We start from the raw sequence: 18,270 nt of genomic DNA, 5'->3' as shown, positions 1-18,270 counted from the left end.
GCTTCTGAGCATACTCTGAGTCGTGTTTATGTGCTATTTAGGATATCTGTCTGATATACATAGCATAAAGTTCATGAGCATGCATTTGGAACTTTGAAGTACTAGACTTGCGATATTGAGACTGATCACCTTGATATCGCTTGTTTGGTGTGAACAGTAACCAAATGGCACCTCGTGGACGCGGTCGGAGGCGTAATCGGGGTCGAGGACAGAGAGGTAATGATGTAACCATACCGGTAGGTACCTTGAACAAATTCGTAACCGCGATGACGAGTGTGGCTGCTGCTATTAGTACTGTTGCTGCTACTGTGACTAACCAAGCTTCGAATAGAATGGAACAACAAGGTGGGTGTGGCACGGAAGGCGGTACTGGTCATGATAGGAGAGACACTAACTAAAACATCGGAGTTAACTAACACGGGTCAAACAGCAGGCGAAAGCTCAAGAAGGACCGAGGTGGCTAGGGGTGATCATCGGGAATCTTTCGCAAATAAAAAAGGGAAAGAAGACAAAGATTACACCAAGGGGCCAAAGTTTCAAGAGGGGCCATTATGCTACTTCACGTTCTCAATGCCGGAATAATGACCGAAGGAACGACAACCGTCAGGGTCCGAATTTAGATGGGCAGATTAGTACTCAACCGGAAGACTTAAAGTGTCAGAGATGCAAAAAGTATCATCCAAATAGACCATGCAGGGCCGGACTAGGTGTATGTTACGAGTGCGGGAAGCCAGGGCATATAGATCGAGATTGTCCACACAAGAAATGCTGGGATGCAGCTGAATATGATTCTCAGACTCGAGGTAATCACGAACTAGCAGTTGGATTTCTAACTTCTTTGCATATCATTAGTATGTGATATTTATTCGTTCGTAATGCATGACAAGCATCAATGATCGTAAAGTCCAAGTTGACGATTAGTCGAAGACCATTAGCTGTTGAGACGGAACGATATTTAGTTAAATTAGAGGAGTGACCAGGATCCTGAAGGTTAAGAATCAGAGTGACGCAGCAGAAATGGGTTAGATTACATCTAAGGGATCAGAAGTGTTGAGAACTGTGCGGAGTTATTATTCAAAACCTAGTGATGGTGAACTGCGAGGAATAGGAATGGAACGGATTCAACCTTTAGTTTCTAATCGTTTAAGAGGCGAGTGAAGATGAGACCAAATCGCTATTACGAGAGAGTTTTCGAGACAACTCTGAAGGTGTACCAGAACTCCCATCTCGGAGAGAAAGCGAGTTTGCGATAGACTTAGTGCCGGAAGCCAGATCAGTTTTGATTGTACGCAATCGAAGACACCATTATAATTGGTAGGACCTAGGATCGAGTTGAGGGGAGTATTAGAAGAGAAAACTGTCCGACTAAGTGTTTTCCTGTGAGGGGCACCGGTTATGCCAGTGAAGAAGGAAGATAACAACAGAAAGATTTATATGAGAGGGATTGCGTCAATGCTTCTTTACAACCCGACTTAGCCTTTCTTTTGAGACTTACATTGAAAATTCTACTTCGAATTTTTTCTTGAATCTTTAAGAAATTATCAGACGGAAGACTTTCGATAATCAACTTCTCATAATTCACTATAACAACCAATCGCAATATCAACTTTGTCAAATCGTTCATGTACCATGGTGACAACCCAACTTAGCAGTCCAAATGTTCCTATAATTATTGCCCAAGCTTATTTCAATACCATAATTGACTATTCGGTATCACTCTCATTCATAATCCTTAGTTCACATTTTCATCCACATATAAAAGCTCTTTTAGCTTTTAGAATTGATTATTCTTTTAAATTACTCAACACCCCTATGCCTTAACTGCACATTTTAACCACACATTTTGAATACAATCATAGCCGTTATTTGTAAATACCCCATGTGCGTTTCATCTGATGTAACTAAAATTTCCAACAAAACACTCACATAGAGATACAATCGTGTACTTGTTCTCAACTCACATGCAGTCAACTTTCATCGTAATCAATCATGAATTCAACCCTTACAATGCCATCAAACCAACTAGAATCAATTTTATCATAATCAAACATACTAGCTATCACCCACAAATTCCCAACTTTATTACTTCTTATTAATTGGTCATACAAAATATATGTGGATTATTGCAAATATTTCACAAGATTTTTGGCATTCTTAATGAATTGATCCTCCTTCCAATGCTACCTTTTACTTGTATAAGTCTCGTTTTTTCAGGATGAGCCTGAAATTATCTTGGTATAATCATCTAAATCCTGGAATCTTAGGGGCGTGCTACGAGTGGAGTTGCTCCCTTTTGCAAACTTGCGTCCTCTTTGACATTAGATGAGACTTACTTAATTGGATATGCCTTTTTCTCCCTATTGCGGCTTTAATTTGAACCCTTTCCTTGAGATGCACCTTGACTTATTCTCCTTGTGCATTTCGTTATTCACCTGCCACTTTTGTTTAATTGCTATACAAGATATCTTTCTGAATTCTCGTGAACACCGTTCATATAGATCGTTCATCTTTCGATCTTAACATCTGTTTAAGAATCAGTTCTAATCTAAATTAGTATCATGTATAACTCCTAGTTGTAACCGTCGAGATATTGGTCCCTTAGAGCAAGACTCCTGAATGCGGGAGATGAAGCGTGTATGTGTACGATATCAAGAGGAGTTTTGGAGCCTAAATTCTTGCCGACCGTATTGTCTGAAATTATATTGACACGCTAGGGTGCACCGTGTGTGTGTTTGTGGAGACCTGAAGGTGAAGGAAACTTTTGAATCTTGAGAGGAAGATTAATCTCGGTACCAGTACTCACGACACTTGAACCTCATAAACCATTTGAAACTAATGAAGTGCAATGTTGAAGGGGTTTGGATGCACGTAGAGGCAACATCGTAAAGTGGTGACAAACGCACTCAGTAAGAAGACACTGAGTGTTATTGGAGAACGATTAAGGAGAAAAAAATGTTGAGTAAGGTTATAGTCTAAAGCTGGATGTCAAGGCAGCAACTAGAGGTATCAGACTGAATCGGTTGCGAATTGTAAGGAGTTGTAAGGTCGAGAGTTCGAGAAGTGCAGTAAGAGGATAAAGAGCTACTAAGAATGTTGAAGCATGTTGAACAAGGGAATCAAGCATCTTAGGTTCTGAACTAATAGCCGAAAACGATGAGGAAAGATTAAGTGAAAATCGAGTTAAGGTTCTGACTACGCAAGCCGACCTAAAAGTTATGCAGACTAACGAAGTGAGCCTAGAGAGTTTAAAAGAGAAAGCTGTGTATTATTGGAGACTACTTCGACAACCGATAAAAGAAGAGCGATCGACCTAAAGAAGTTTATTTCGAGGACGATGGGCCGTCTGAGGTGCTAGAACAATTTGAACTAGTTCAATTCAAAAAGGATATGAAGTTTCAAGTGACCCCAATCAGGATCGATGACGTAAACATAAGGAACTCTGAGAAAAAGAAGTCTTATTAAAGAGGTGACTTGGAAATCAAGTCAGAAAGGAGAAGCGCACCGAAGAACTTGAATTAAAAATGGGGACAGACTACCCGCACCTATTTTCAGGTAATTGAACTCGAATTTTGTGGGCAAAATTCCCAATTAGGTGGGTAGAATGTAAAACCTGGTAATTTAATAAATAATTAACTCATAAATTAAAATTTATTATAGAAAATTTAAAATGTGATTTTCATGGTTTAATATGATAGAGAAAATTAAAACGAAAATTTCGACACTAATTTTAAAGAATTTGGCCCAAGATTCGGCCAAACGGGCCGAACCAGTTGAACTGGGTCCAAAATAGGCCCAAGGCCCAACCCACTACACTTAGTTAAATGAGCCACAGCTCATTCTCACCCTCAATTTATGCAAAACACGTTGCAAGTGCAGCAAAGGGGGAGAACAACCATAAAAATTCCCAAACCCTCATTCAATCTTCAAATCCACATAACTTTTGATCCGAGCTCCGATTGACGCATTGTTTGCGGCCACGAGACCGCGTCGCCGAGCTCTACAAAGCCCATAACTTTATTTGGGAGGTAAGCCACGAATTCATTTCAGTTTTCTTAGCCCATGAATTCGAATTTTTGGGTAAAAAGTGTTGAGATTTTGGGCTCTTTGATGTTATAGGATACAAATAGCTTGAAGGAAAGGTTTAATCTTGCCTCTTTGATCCTTTGGTAAGATAAGAGATCTCAAACCCTAATAAAATTTCTGAATTTAGGCATTTGGGTATTGAGTTGTTGTGTTTGGATGTGATAATTGTGGTTTAGGTAGTGTGTATATGAATATTGAAGCTTGATTGAGGTACTGGAAAGCATGGAGTGGGCTTGTGGTGCTGAAAATCTGACCTTGGAGGTGTTGGAGCCTTGAAAATTGAGGAAAAAGTGAAATTGGAAGTGTTTCGGGTTGAGCGGGGAATCGGCCAAGGTATGGTTTCGGTTTCCTATATCTAAAATGTAATGTGGTTGTGAAAACTTAGGCTAGTGACCCTAGGATAGGAATTGAATTTGTGATGATGGTTGATTGGTTAAAATGCATAATATTGATTATGTGATTATTGGTTTTGGAGGGTGTAAATAATGTTCTTGTTGTTGGTACTTATGAATTGTATATGATGATGATGATTGGTATGTTGATTTGAAGTTAAGATTGGGCTTGATATGGATATTTGATATTATATATTGAATATTGTGGAATTGGAAGTATTGGGTTGGAATTTGATGAAAATGGGGAATTGGTAAGGTGATGAATGTGTATCGTATATTGTTGTACTTGAAATATTGAGTTTGAGATTGATTAAAGTGAATAAATTTAGTAGGCTGTAGATTGTATGAGAAAGTTGGAATATGGTGGAGGTTGAATTGATAAAGTGTTGGTTGAATTAAAAGAGGTTTGAGAAGAGTTTATCTTGAAAGTTGAGGCTTATTGGTTTTGGTTGAAAATTGTGGTAAGTTGAGAATTTAGTGAACTTTTGTGAAAAAAGAATTTTAATAAACTTTAACGGATCATATCTTGAACTACCGTTTTCGAAATTTCATGCATTTTATATCAAAAAGAAGACAATTTAAAGAGCTTTAAATCGGTATAAATTTTATAAAATATGAACTCTTTGTAGAGAGAGATATGATCGCTGGAAGTTTGGGTTAGAAATCTGAATTCTGTAAATGCTGCAGAATTTGTGATTTATGGTATGTGTGCGCATGCACAGCCTTGTGCGCACGCACACCCTGTGGATTTTTGAACCTGTGTGCACGCACAACCTCGTGCGTACGCACACACAAGGATATGGCTACTGCTGGGAGCGTTAGCACACTCTGTGCACGCACACAACCAACGAAGTTTTATGATCTGTGCGTACACAGAGCCTTGTGCGCACGCACACGCTGGGAAGGGTGTTCTGTTGGGGGCGTTCGCACGATCTGTGCGTGCACTTAACAATGAAAATTTTGCTTTTTATGTGTACGCACAGCCTTGTGCGCATGCACACTATCTGAAAATCCTCTTGGGCATGCGCACGCACACCCCTGTGCGTATGCACACTACCCTATTTTCTTGTAAAAACCTTGTTTTTAAATGTTTCACCTTCCCAGTAAGCTTGTAATCTTTTCTGACCCTATTTTTAGCAAATATGACTTTTGTGTTTATTAAAATCGAATTTCAAACTTCCAAGCCTCCATTTTCATCCGTTTTGTTCTAAATCCTTATAGTATGCATAGTAATGAAAGGAAGTTAGGATGGGTGGTAGTTTGAGGATGAAGTAAGGGGAGAGTTAATGATGAATTATGATTACTGATGATTGTTTGGGTTGCTGAGGTTTATGATGGAAGTGCGGTGTATGCCGTGAGCCGAAGGGCTATATTTAACAATGATTATTGGCTGGTTATGGATTATGTTATGAGCCGGATGGCTATGATAAATTGTGATTTATGGTTGGAAATGAAAATGTGAATGTGAATGATTGTTTTATCTTGAGCTCTCTTTCTCGAAAGTGCGACCCCAGAGAGATGGTGGAAGGTGAGGATCCCCTTCCTTGTTCCTCCTAGTATTGTAAAATCGCCCCCAGCGAGATGGAGGGAGGTTAGGATCCTCTCTTTGGTTCCTCCTGGGCATATGAGAACGTACCTCTTGGGTAGATGCAAGGGTTGTGGTTTCGCCCCATGATAAAAAGAATTATTGTTGGTCTAGAATTTCTCTAAATAGAAATAATAACTTCTTCGTTGTAAGCATAGTTCCAAACTCCCAAATAATTCTCACATCAAATTTTAATTATTTGGTTGTTACAAGTACAAACCCTAATAAAAATTAACCAAAGTATTCAAACCTTGGGTGTCTCACAAGGAATTACAATGAGGTGATCAATTATTGGCTATGAAGGAACAAAGGGGTTTGATTTGATGAAAGGGCAAGAAAGTAAATGGCAAGAAAATAAAGCAAACAATTAAATGAAGTAATTAATAAAGAGAGACATTCATGGTAAGGATTGAGAATGTAGGCTTTTTATCCTAGTCACTAATCATAATAATACTTAACAAGAATTTATCCTATTTCGTCATCTCTAACATAGTAAGAAGGTACAATGTTATCTTCACATTGAGAGAAAGTCAAATAAGACTAGTTAACCTCAATCCAAAAGTCCTAATCAACTTACTAATTGAATTAGCAAGAGATTAGAGTCAATGAAAACAATATTAACTAACAACCCTAGATCACCAACATAAGTTGGGTATTAATGACTCAAGATTGCCTAATTACTCTTTCCAAGCTAAGAATGCTCAAAAAGCTACTCTAACATCCAACCAAGCATTTTATCAAACACTTGGAAGGCATAAAAGGAAAGCATAATAAATTGAAAGGAAAGATAAAATATAACACTTCCAATTGCAAGAAATTAACTATAACTACTCAAATCAACAATAAAAGAACATCAAACATCAAATTGCATTAAAGGATATCCAAATCCAACATGAGCATTCATAAAACAAAAGAGAGGCCTAAAAGGAAAATTAACACTACAAACTAAGAGAATGAAAGTGTAGAAACAAGAAATTGTAAAGAAAACAAGATGAGAACAAGAAATTAAACCTAGATCTAAGATGCAATTAACCTAAGAACCCTAATTCTAGAGAGAAGAGGAAGCTTCTTTCTCTAGAAAACTAAACTACATGATGCTAACCTACAACTAATTGCTCCCCCTTTGCCCAAGCTTGAATTCTGCATGAAATAGCCTTAGGAATGAGTTGGATTTGGGCCTAGAAAGCTCAGAAATTGCCCCCAGCATTTTCACTTTAATGAGGTCACGTGTCTGCTGTGACGCGTACGCGTCATCTGGCGTTTTTCTTATCACGCGTGCGCGTCGATGTATGCACTCCAAATCCTTGTTTTTCCATGAATTCTCCGCTTTGCATGCTTTTCTCTTCACTTCTTTCATCTAATACTTGCCTTATGAACCTGATATCACTCAACAAACACATCAAGGCATCGAATGGAATTAAAGCGAATTAAATTTAGCTATTTTAAGGCCTAAAAAGCATGTTTTCACACTTAAGCACAAAATTAGGAAGAATTACAAAACCATGCTATTTCATTGAATAAATGTGAGATAAGTTGATAAATCTCCCAAATTAAGTACAAGATAAACCACAAAATTGGGGTTTATCAAACCACTTGCCCCAGGTTATGATGAGTGATGTATGAAAGGTGGAATTATATGATGAATAAGTGATGATATGTTCAGAATGAATGATTATGGAACGTTATGAATGAATGGAAAATGATTATCTGAAATACGAGTTTCCCTGGATGAAAGCAGTGACTAGCCACCACGTGCTCCAGGTTGAGACTCGATACTCTGTTGACCCTATGTCGCAAGGGTGGCCGGACACTGTGAAAGTTCCGGATGAGCTCGCCCCCATGGATAAACAGCAGTGTGAGTGTTGTATGATTATGATTATGTTTATAATTGAGAATTACTTGAGTTAGGGATGTGCGATAGAGGGACCGTCCAATGGTTAGCTACCAAGACTTGTCAGGTTGGCTTTATAACTGACAGATGAGACTCATCAACCACTAGGACAGGCACGTATCATATGCATCTATATGTCTTGTTTGGATTGCCTAAGGGATTACATAACTAAATGCTACTTGATTATTTGCTATATTTGAATCCTATTTGTAATTGCTCTGTTTGTAATAATTGTGGTTATCGCATTTGCTTCCGTTGGTGGTTGGGAGGTTCAGAGGAGTTGGAAAGGGGAGTTAGATAGCTCTGAAGACCCTTAGCTAGTTGCCTATTTTAATTTCCTAGTTTAGTTATGTTTTAAGCTTTAATTATCTGTTGGAAGTTCTAGGATTGCCTTCGGCTTTTCCAGGACATTATATGTTAGATATGTGGGCACTATTACCATGCTGAGAACCTCCGGTTCTCACCCATGCGGGTTTTTTGGTTTTCAGATGCAGGACAGGCGGCACCTCATTGGAGCATGCTGAAAGCTTCTGATGTTGCGAAGATCTTTATCTTTTGGGTTTATTTTGGTTATTTGTATTTGCTTAGATACTTATTATCTCCACCTGTTATATATATGCTGTATTAATTCCTCTAAGAGGTGATTTTGGAGACTCAGGTTTTGTAACTCTGTATTTTGGATTTTCTTTTGGGTTTTCCTATATATCTGTATATGTATAACTATGTACTCGAACCGGTTTATCTTCACGAGCCGAGTCTTGAGTTTTGTTACATGTGTTTTGGAACTCTTGGTAAATTAACTCCTTAGCTTGTTCTATCTTGCTTCGTCTGCTTTATCGCTTCGTGAGCGTTACGCTTTTCGATTTAACGATTTTTGCTTTATCCCTTTCTTCAAAGGCTCCTAGTTATAAACCTTTTTCACTATATTATATATGTAATTTTTCTTTTAGAGGTCGTAGCGCCTCGCCACCTCTGTTTTACATCCTAGGTATAAAGCTCTGTGTGGTAGGGTGTTACATTAATGACTCGATTCCATTTTGTTAATCTTCAATCGTAGTGAATCTGAGAGGAACATGATCTTTATAAAGATGATTTTCTAAAAGCTAACCTCGAACTGCCGCCAATACTTGTTGTTGCCAAGTCTTGTGATTTCTTTCTCCTAATTTATCACTAATCGGAGTGAATCTGAGAGGAACATGATCTTTATAAAGATGATCTTTATAAAGTTGAACAACTGAGGTGGGAAAAAATAGAGATTGAGATTAGCAAGAAGATTGTTGTTGTTGTGGGTAGAATTTTCAGAGTTTAAATTGTTGTTGTTACCAGAATTTCTATGATTCGAATTGTTGTTGTTGGTCCTAGAAAGTGAATTATTAGATGAATGTGAAGATGCATCCATAGTTGAGAAAAACCAAAAGCTTTTGATACCATATAAAAGCTCAAGTACAGAAGCTCAAAGAGCTAAAACCTAGAAGACAATAAAACAGAGAAGAGTCTATCAAATCTGAGAAGATTAGTCTGAAAAATAGTGCACTAAACTATATATTAGGGTTATACATGAGAGAATAGAAGATACACACCAAGTCATAGCTCTCTCTTCTAATATATAGAGCTGCTACACTAGCTAAAAATAGAAATTACTTCTAATCCTTTCTAGTTATTCTACTTTTCCTTTTATATCCTCAATAGCATGCACGTGATAAAATTAAAATTATAATTTTAAGTTGTTTTGTTAAAATTAATTTGAATTATAATTATTTGATTAATAAAAAAGTAACATGTCATGCGTTGTTCGTTTTTTTAATCTGGTGTTAAGTGTATTAACTATAATGTAGTTATTAATCGTTTTTATTAATCTACTCTAATGGCGAGCACGTGACGGCGTGACAGATAGGCGGCGATGGCGAGCACATGACGGCGCGACGGATTTGTTCTTTATGTCGTTGAGTGGCCGCTAGGTTTGTTCACTTATTTGGGTTTAGGATTGTTTGTGGGCTTGGTTGTAATAGGTAGTAGTTAGACCCCAATTATGATGAGTTTTATTATCCTGATTAGGGGAAGAGGGAAATTACTAGGTAGATTTATGAAAGTAGGTGAGGTAGTTAAATGGGTGTGTTAGGGAGTTCTTTGCTGTGATTATGTTTGGAGTTGGGTTAAATGGGTTATGCATGTGTTTGTGTTTGTAATATCCATTTAGTTTAATTTTTTTATCATATATTACAGTTAATTTTAAAATATTTATTTAATACAACATGTACTAATAATAAGAGTATTATTTAAAAAGATATATACATAAAAATAGATATAATATGATTACAGATATAACATAAAAAAAATATATTAAATAAAAGGTTAAACCAATATGCTTACCAATGCATTTGTTAAGTTTTACAAATTGGAGAAAAAGTATGTATTCGGTTGCTTGGTGATCACGTAGATAATTGAGTAATTGGATTGCAAATTGATCCCACAGTGTATATTTTAATTTTTGTTCATTTCTAAATAAAAGAGGGAATTAAGAGAAATAAGTAGTAATATATCATGAAAATGATGAAAGATTTTGCATATGAATATATAATTGTTACAAAACAAAATCTTGCTGTGAAATATTAACATACATTTTACATACTGCAAATCATGAAGATCAACTAATGGCTACTTCTCCTTATTTTTGACTATGATAGAAGCTTTCCTTTTTCGATCAAGAGTCCAATAACGTCTAATTGAAAAAAATTGAATTAAAAATATTAAATTAAGAACAAATAAATAAATAATATAATAAATTATTTATAAATTAAAGAGATTTTATCAATTTATTTTATACTAAACGATAAAACTAACAATATATTAATGAAAGGATATACCTTTAAAAAGTCACAATAAAATTCAAATATTTGCATAAATTAAATGTTAAAATTTATGTTATCGATAAAATGATGCTATTATATAATTTCTTGGCAAAAAATAAAATAAAAAAATAATTTTGTGTCGGTTAATACAAATTAACTATGTACCAAATAAGTTAAACTATTCATTTGTTTGTTTCAATATATCAGCATGAGCAAGGAAATTGAAATGATTATCTGAAATTTTACAATCATCAACCATATTTACTATACGTGACTCATTCTTAAAAGTTATTCTACACACGTGTGCAGTTGAAAGATAAATTTCGTTTGATTCTTCAATCACAAAATTTGAGAAGACAGACCCTCTCCTCGATCAGTTCATTCTCAAACATCTTTACTAAATAACTCTTGATTAAACAATGAATTTTATCACACTGTAAAACAAATTAAATATAAAATCTATCAACACTTATAAAGCTATTAAAAATATTTATAAACTGGATCTAGCATCACTTTAAAGAATCATGAAAAATAATCAACTAACTTTATCATCAATTAGTACCATTTCTCTGTAAGTCGTCTTGCTCTTGTCAAATTTGGATGGGGCTTCCATAACTTTATCATTCTTGCCTTTATTTTCCAAATTTTTTCATCACATAATCTACTATAGGTAACACTATTGATAGAATCGTAGCTAGTAGCCATTAGGTATGAAAAATAGAAAATAAAAGAGAAACTTTGTCTAAATTATGAATCCTCTAAATGATAAATAATTATAAAACATCACTATTACTCAGTACATATATATACTAATTATAGACGACAATAATTAGACAATATTTTCAATAGAGATATTTGCTTCAATTAGGTGAAAATTATGTCATTATATTTTATTAACTTTTATAATTAATTCAATGAAGATAATTGCTCAGTATATATATTATCTAAGTAGTTAAAGAAGAAAAAAAAAGATATAATACTACTGAATAAATAATTGTCAAATAATATAGAGTAAAAATTTTGTATTCTATAAAGAATGATATAATCTCCAATGTATTTATTATATAAAATAAGTAAGATAAACTTATTATCAAAATTTAAATACAATTAAGAATATTATTGGACGTGTAAAACTTTTAATAAATATTATTGTTGATATATTCGTACCCAATTATTAATTATTTTATTATTTATAATAATTTTACATAGTTGATTAAAATAATTGTCATATTAAAAATAATATTTATTATTTATTTTTTTAACTTAACTATTTTTTTTCGTACTGAGAGCAAATAAAAATAGAAATAAAAATAACTTAAAAACTAAAAAAAGAAAGAAACTTTGTATTCAAAAATTTAAAAATAACTTATTAAAAAAGAATAGTTGTAATATATAAATTGAGACAACAATTTAAATTTAAATTAATCTAAAACTAATTTAATCAAATACCAATATTAGAACTATATTACTTAAATAATATTTAATCTATTCTAGTCCTTAGACATGTATAGATTAGAGTCATTCTTGTAACAACAACTAACTAAAACAACATCATAAGTTCGAACATTTAGAATTCATGCAAATTCAGACCATCCACTTGTTAAATAAGTTTCATCATCCGTTATCCATGCAATGCGGCAAGGTATAGAATTGCCACACCAAAAAACTAAATTGACCTTTATTCTCTTCAATGGAATTGTATTGATGCAAAAAAAAGCCGGTAATTTCTGAAAAAAAAAATCACAATATATTATAAAATTATTTTAATTACGAAAAGTTTAAAATAAGAAATTTTGAATATATTACGAATCGTTGAAATTACATCTCTGAGTTTGACACGAATTTATCAAAGCTAAACTTAAATTAAGAAAATTCAACCTCATTATTAAGTTAATTTTTTATTATTTACATTATACATCATATATTTGCCGTGATTGAATAAACCATTATCATATCATATAAATTTTTATCAATATTCAACTCATAGATTTTTGTTTTAATTTTTTAAGATAGATATCAGTATCAACTTGTCAAAAATTATGATTAATTTAAAATTATATTATAATGATTAAAAATTAATATTATTGACCATTAACATAATTATGTATTAAATTCTATTTTTGATGTATAATTATAAAAAAAATAGTGACAATTGACATAATTATATATTAAATGCTAATTTGATGTATAATAATTGACAATTAATATAATTATGTAGAAAATAAAACATAGCAACTAAAATTAAATTTGTTAACTAATTGAAGCTAGGTAGACAATATTTGTCAATTATTTTAGCATTTAATTATTATTATTATTATTATTATTATTATTATTATTATTATTATTATTATTATAGGAAGGCAATCAAAAGCTACAGGAAGGAAGCGACTTCACAAAGCTAGAATTTATAGTCAAATTGTATCATATTAAAGTCTTGTGTGGACTAAGTGACAAGGCCATTACCATGATACTTGAGTTGGTGAGGAATGCTTTTAGTTGTGTGAATTTGCCTACGACTTTTGATCAGACAAAGAAATTAATTCGGAAAACTAATTATTGACTATGTTAAGATAGATGCTTACCCCAATGATTGTATGTTGTTCAAGGATGAAGACCCAAACAACATCCAACAAAAATGCAGTCATTATGGTGCTTCTAGGTGAAATTCTAAAAAGAAGAACAAGAAAAAGCAAGCTGCCAAGATTTTAAGATACTTTCCGTTGAAACCAAGGTTGCAAAGATTGTTCATGTGTCGTAAAACTGCAGAGCATATGTTATGGCATGCAACAGCGAAGGGAGAAAATGACAAAATGGTGCATCCAAGGGATGGTGAGGCGTGGAAGACTTTTTATTTGACACAGAGAGTTTGGATTACAACCTAAAAATGTTCGCTTAGGACTTTTTATCCTGTCAATGGTTATACCTGGCAAGCATAGTCCCAGAAATAATATAGACATATCTTAAACCACTTGTCAGAGAGTTAAAAGAATTATGGGATGAGGGTATGAAAATTTATGATGCATTAAAACATAAAATGTTTAAGATTCATGCAGCTTATATGGACAGTTAGTGATTTTTCAGGCATAAACATGCTCTCTCCGGATGGAACACATATACTGGTTTGGCTTGCCCAACTTGTAATTTTGATGCAAAATCTTGTTATCTTAATCATAGCAAAAAATGGTGTTATATAGGTCATCGACGTTTTCTTGGTAGACAACATCGGTTCAGATTAAGTAGAGTTCGTTTTGATGGACACACAGAAGAACGTGATCCCCCGGCTCAATTATTAGGATCCGAAATTCTGGCACAAGTAGAAAATCTTGATGTTACATTCAGGAAAAAAGAAAAGTTGAGCAAGAAAGGAAAAAGAGGTAGGCAAGTAACTATGAAGTGGAAAAAGAGAAGCATTTTTTTTTGAACTTCCATATTGGAAAACCAACTTATTGTGTCATAACCTTAACTTTATGCACATTGAGAAAAATATATGTGATAATATTTTGTATACTTTGCTCAATGAGAAATCTAAAGCAAAAGATAATCTTAATGCCCGAAAAGATCTACAAGACATGGGGATAAGGCGTGATCTTTGGCCAGATGATAATGAAAAATATCACCTTGCTTTGTATTCACTAACACGAGATGCTAAAAAGGTCTTTCTTGCAACTTCGAAGAATGTTAGAGTGTCCGATGGTTACTCAAGTAATATATCTCGATGTATTGATGAGGCACAATAAAAAATCATTGGACTTAAAAGTCATGGCTGTCATATTTTGATTGAGCATTTGCTTCCACTAGCAATCCGTAATGTACTACCAAACCAAGTTACTTCTGTTTTGATAGAGTTCTACTCATTTTTTAGAATTCTCTGTGGTAAGAGTCTAAGTCATTCAGAACTTGATAAGCTCCAAGATTGCATTGTGATTACTCTTTGCCATTTAAAAATGTTATTTCCTCCATCATTCTTCACCGTTATGGTGCATCTAACAGTCCATCTTGTTGAGGAAGCAAAACTTGGGGGCCAGTCCTTTATCGATACGTGTATCCCGTCGAAAGGTACAACAATGCTTTCCCTTTTTAAAATAAAAATTATTTGATGAAATTGTAGTACACTGACAATTCATCCATGTAGGAAATTGGGATACTTGAAGTCCTTTGTACGAAATAAAGCACATCCAAAAGGTTCTATTGCTGAGGGTTATTTAGCTGAAGAGTCTCTTACTTTTTGTTCTCAGTATATTGATGACATGGAGACTAGATTTAACAGGCCTGGTCGTCTTTGTTATGATTCCCCTTATGAAATGTCTTCAGTCTTGTCTAAGTTAGGTACTCCACATGGAGGTCATTCAAACTTCAATTTAACTAAAATAGAGAAATTGCAAGCTCATCATTACGTGGTTTTCAATCACGAAGGTGTGAAACCATATATCAATACCTTTAGAGATCACATTAGGAGAACTTCAAAGGGAAGAAGACTCTTACCTGCAGAGATAGAAAAGAAAGTTAATAAAGACTTTGTTGATTGGTTTCAAGCATTGGTAAGTAAAAATTCATACTTTATAAAGTATACATTGTATATTAGTCAACTAAATAATCTTGACTGATACTTTTTATTTTACTTTATAGAGTGTGAACCCAGATAATCTATACAAAATATCAATTGATATAAAGTTTCAACCCAGATAATCTATACAAAATATCAATTGATATAAAGTTTCTTGCACGAGGCCCAATGATAAATGTAAGGAGATTTTTTGTTTATGACATCAATGGGTATAAATTTCAAACTTTGACTAGAGAATTCGGTCTTAAGACACAAAATAGTGGAGTATTCTTAGTCTTTAACACATCTTGCATTGCAAGTATTTTTTATAGAAATATGAGATAAGTAAATTTGCCATATTATGGCAAGTTAGAAGATATAATTGAACTTAACTACCATGGACAATTTACTATTGTTCTTTTTAAATGCAAATGGACTGACACTAGGGACAGAGGTTATAAAAAAGACCAATTGAAATTTCAATTGCATCAATTTTTATAGATTAATTCACACGGGTGAGCGTGAAGAACATCAACCTTATATTGAAGCATCTCAAGCATAAATGGTGTATTATGTTAATGATATGGTAAATAAAGGGTGGAGTATTATTGTGCATGTCAAGCCAAGGGATATATATGACATGAAGATGTAGTGTACAAAAATGAGCCGTATCAAGAACAAGAACTTGAAGAATTATTTGACCCCAATAAAGAGTACATCCAATTAGCTACCAATTTATTAGATAGCGATGCTATTAAAGATAATGTAGCTACTAACTTAGCAATAGATATGTTTGAATGAAATTTTGTATAAAATTTTACCAAAGGTAATATTTTAAGCTTTTTATTTATTATGTGCTTGACATTTTACCAATTTATTATGTAATTAGAATTTGGAATTGCATTCATATTTTTATTTTGAGATTTTTATGTAATTAAAATTTGGATGATATTGAAATATTGAAGTTGTTATTTTATCTTATTTTTTAAAGAAAAACAATAATAGTTATGTAAAATAATAACATATGCAATTATGTTTGGAACTATTGACGTTGAGAATTTTTTTTATATTTAGAGTTATGTCTTATATTGAGGAATTGTGTTATAAAAGATTTAGTTTTTAAATTTTGATATTAAAAATAAATTTTTAATTTGAGAATATGTAAATGAGATGAAATTAATGAATGATTTGAAATTAAAAATAAATAATTACAGGATTTGTGGAGGTTTAAAAATCTCACAAAATAGTTAATTTGTGTTAAATTAAAAAATTAATTTGTGGGGGTTTTAAATTGCCACAAAAGTGATTTAAAACTGCCACAAAAGTTCAATATAAAACCCCACTAAACACATACAAAACCCCCCACTGAATAGATTGTGGTAGTTTTTAAAAATCCCCACAAAAGACCTCGTAACACCTCAAATTTTAGGAGTTTTAAAAATCTCCACAAACCATTCGGTGGGGTTATAAACCTCCACAAATAAAAAAAATATCAAAAATAAATAAAAATCTTGTAGTGATATATATTCTGAATTTAGTGGGATATAATTCATATACTATATATTTTGACCAGTAAAATTATTGTTTTGAGTAATCTCGGGTGATTCTTAACTTTAGTCTTCAATTACATTCTTATATCAGTTATATGATTATGTAATCACATCTACTTTATGTTAGACTTTTAAAATAGGTGAATACTATAGTGTGTATCACGTTATACTTAAGTTACTAAAAAAGATAAATAAATTATATTTAATAAATTTTAAATAATTTATTTTTTATTTTAAATATTTTATTTTTTATTTTAAAAAGTAAATTAGACAATTTAAGCATCACAACAAAAACACCATAAAATTTACCTTTAAAATTAATTCTTTTTCAAAATGTATAATTTATGAAAAAAAGTTTTTTTGCTAATGACTAATGAGTGTTGCCCTATGAGTATTCTTTAAGTCAACAAAATGAAACTTCAAAATTTTTATGCATTTAATATCATTACAATGTTAAATTTCTTACATTTTAAAATAAAAACAAAAATTCAATTTTTGATTTTTTTTTCAAAAAAATCTTTAAAATACTTATTAGCATAATTATATGTTAATTTTTTTTTCCTTGCTAGAAATCAATCAGCCACCCCTTGATTTTTGGGCTTGGATCACCACCTATTGGAATTGGACAAAATTAATCCAAAATAAAGATGTGCCATTAATGGGGCTTTCTTCTCTCCCAAACCAAAGGGGCTTTCTTTAAATAGCCATTTCTTTATCTTACCTAAATAGCCTTAATCAGACAATGTAATTCATATAGTTTTTTTTTTTGGGCGGGTGTTTAAAACTTAGGCCCAATTTGAATAAACAACTTAATTAAGCTACTTTTGAAAAAATAGTTTAAATAATAAATGACTATATTAAAAATAGTTGAGTAGTCAGCTCACTCGTCTGCTTAAGCAAGTGTCGGGAGTTCGAATCCCGCCTTGTGCATGCAGCAACCCATTGGCTAGCGGCAGACCCTTAAAACCGCCTTGTGCATGCGGCAGACCATTAAATGAAGCTCAGATCCGCGACAGATTAATCCTTGACCTGTCGGGTTGGGGGATACCGTGGGCAACCAAAAAAAAAGTGACTTATAAGTAAGTTATTTTGTATTTGGGTTTTTAGTTCTAAAAATACTTATTTTATAGAAATATGATAAAAAGTGGTAGTATTATGAGAGAAGTCATTTTTTTAACTTCTCTATAAGCTCCTAAATAGCTTCTTAGAAAGCTACAATTTGTTTTTAAAAATTGCACCAGACATTAATATTAATACTACTACTTTTCATAAGTCAAAAGCTCAAAATACTTTTGAAACTTCTCAAACGGCCCTTAATGCAATGCAATTCTAAGTTGTTTGGGACTTAGGACCCGTTTGAGAAGCTTTAAAAGTAAC

General features: G+C 33.0%; 1 pseudogene; it reads left to right on the top strand.

Annotated features, from left to right (window-relative positions):
• Positions 1-266: 266 nt before the first annotated feature.
• On the top strand, positions 267-15,486 carry LOC148570575 (uncharacterized; annotated as a pseudogene).
• Positions 15,487-18,270: the final 2,784 nt, after the last annotated feature.

This window comes from Arachis ipaensis, chromosome B3 (assembly GCF_059453495.1).
Source record: "Arachis ipaensis isolate K30076 ecotype BB chromosome B3, ASM5945349v1, whole genome shotgun sequence".
NCBI lineage: Eukaryota > Viridiplantae > Streptophyta > Magnoliopsida > Fabales > Fabaceae > Arachis > Arachis ipaensis.
The sequence above is the reverse complement of the archived record's forward strand: the minus strand, read 5'-3'. Positions and strand labels throughout refer to the sequence as shown.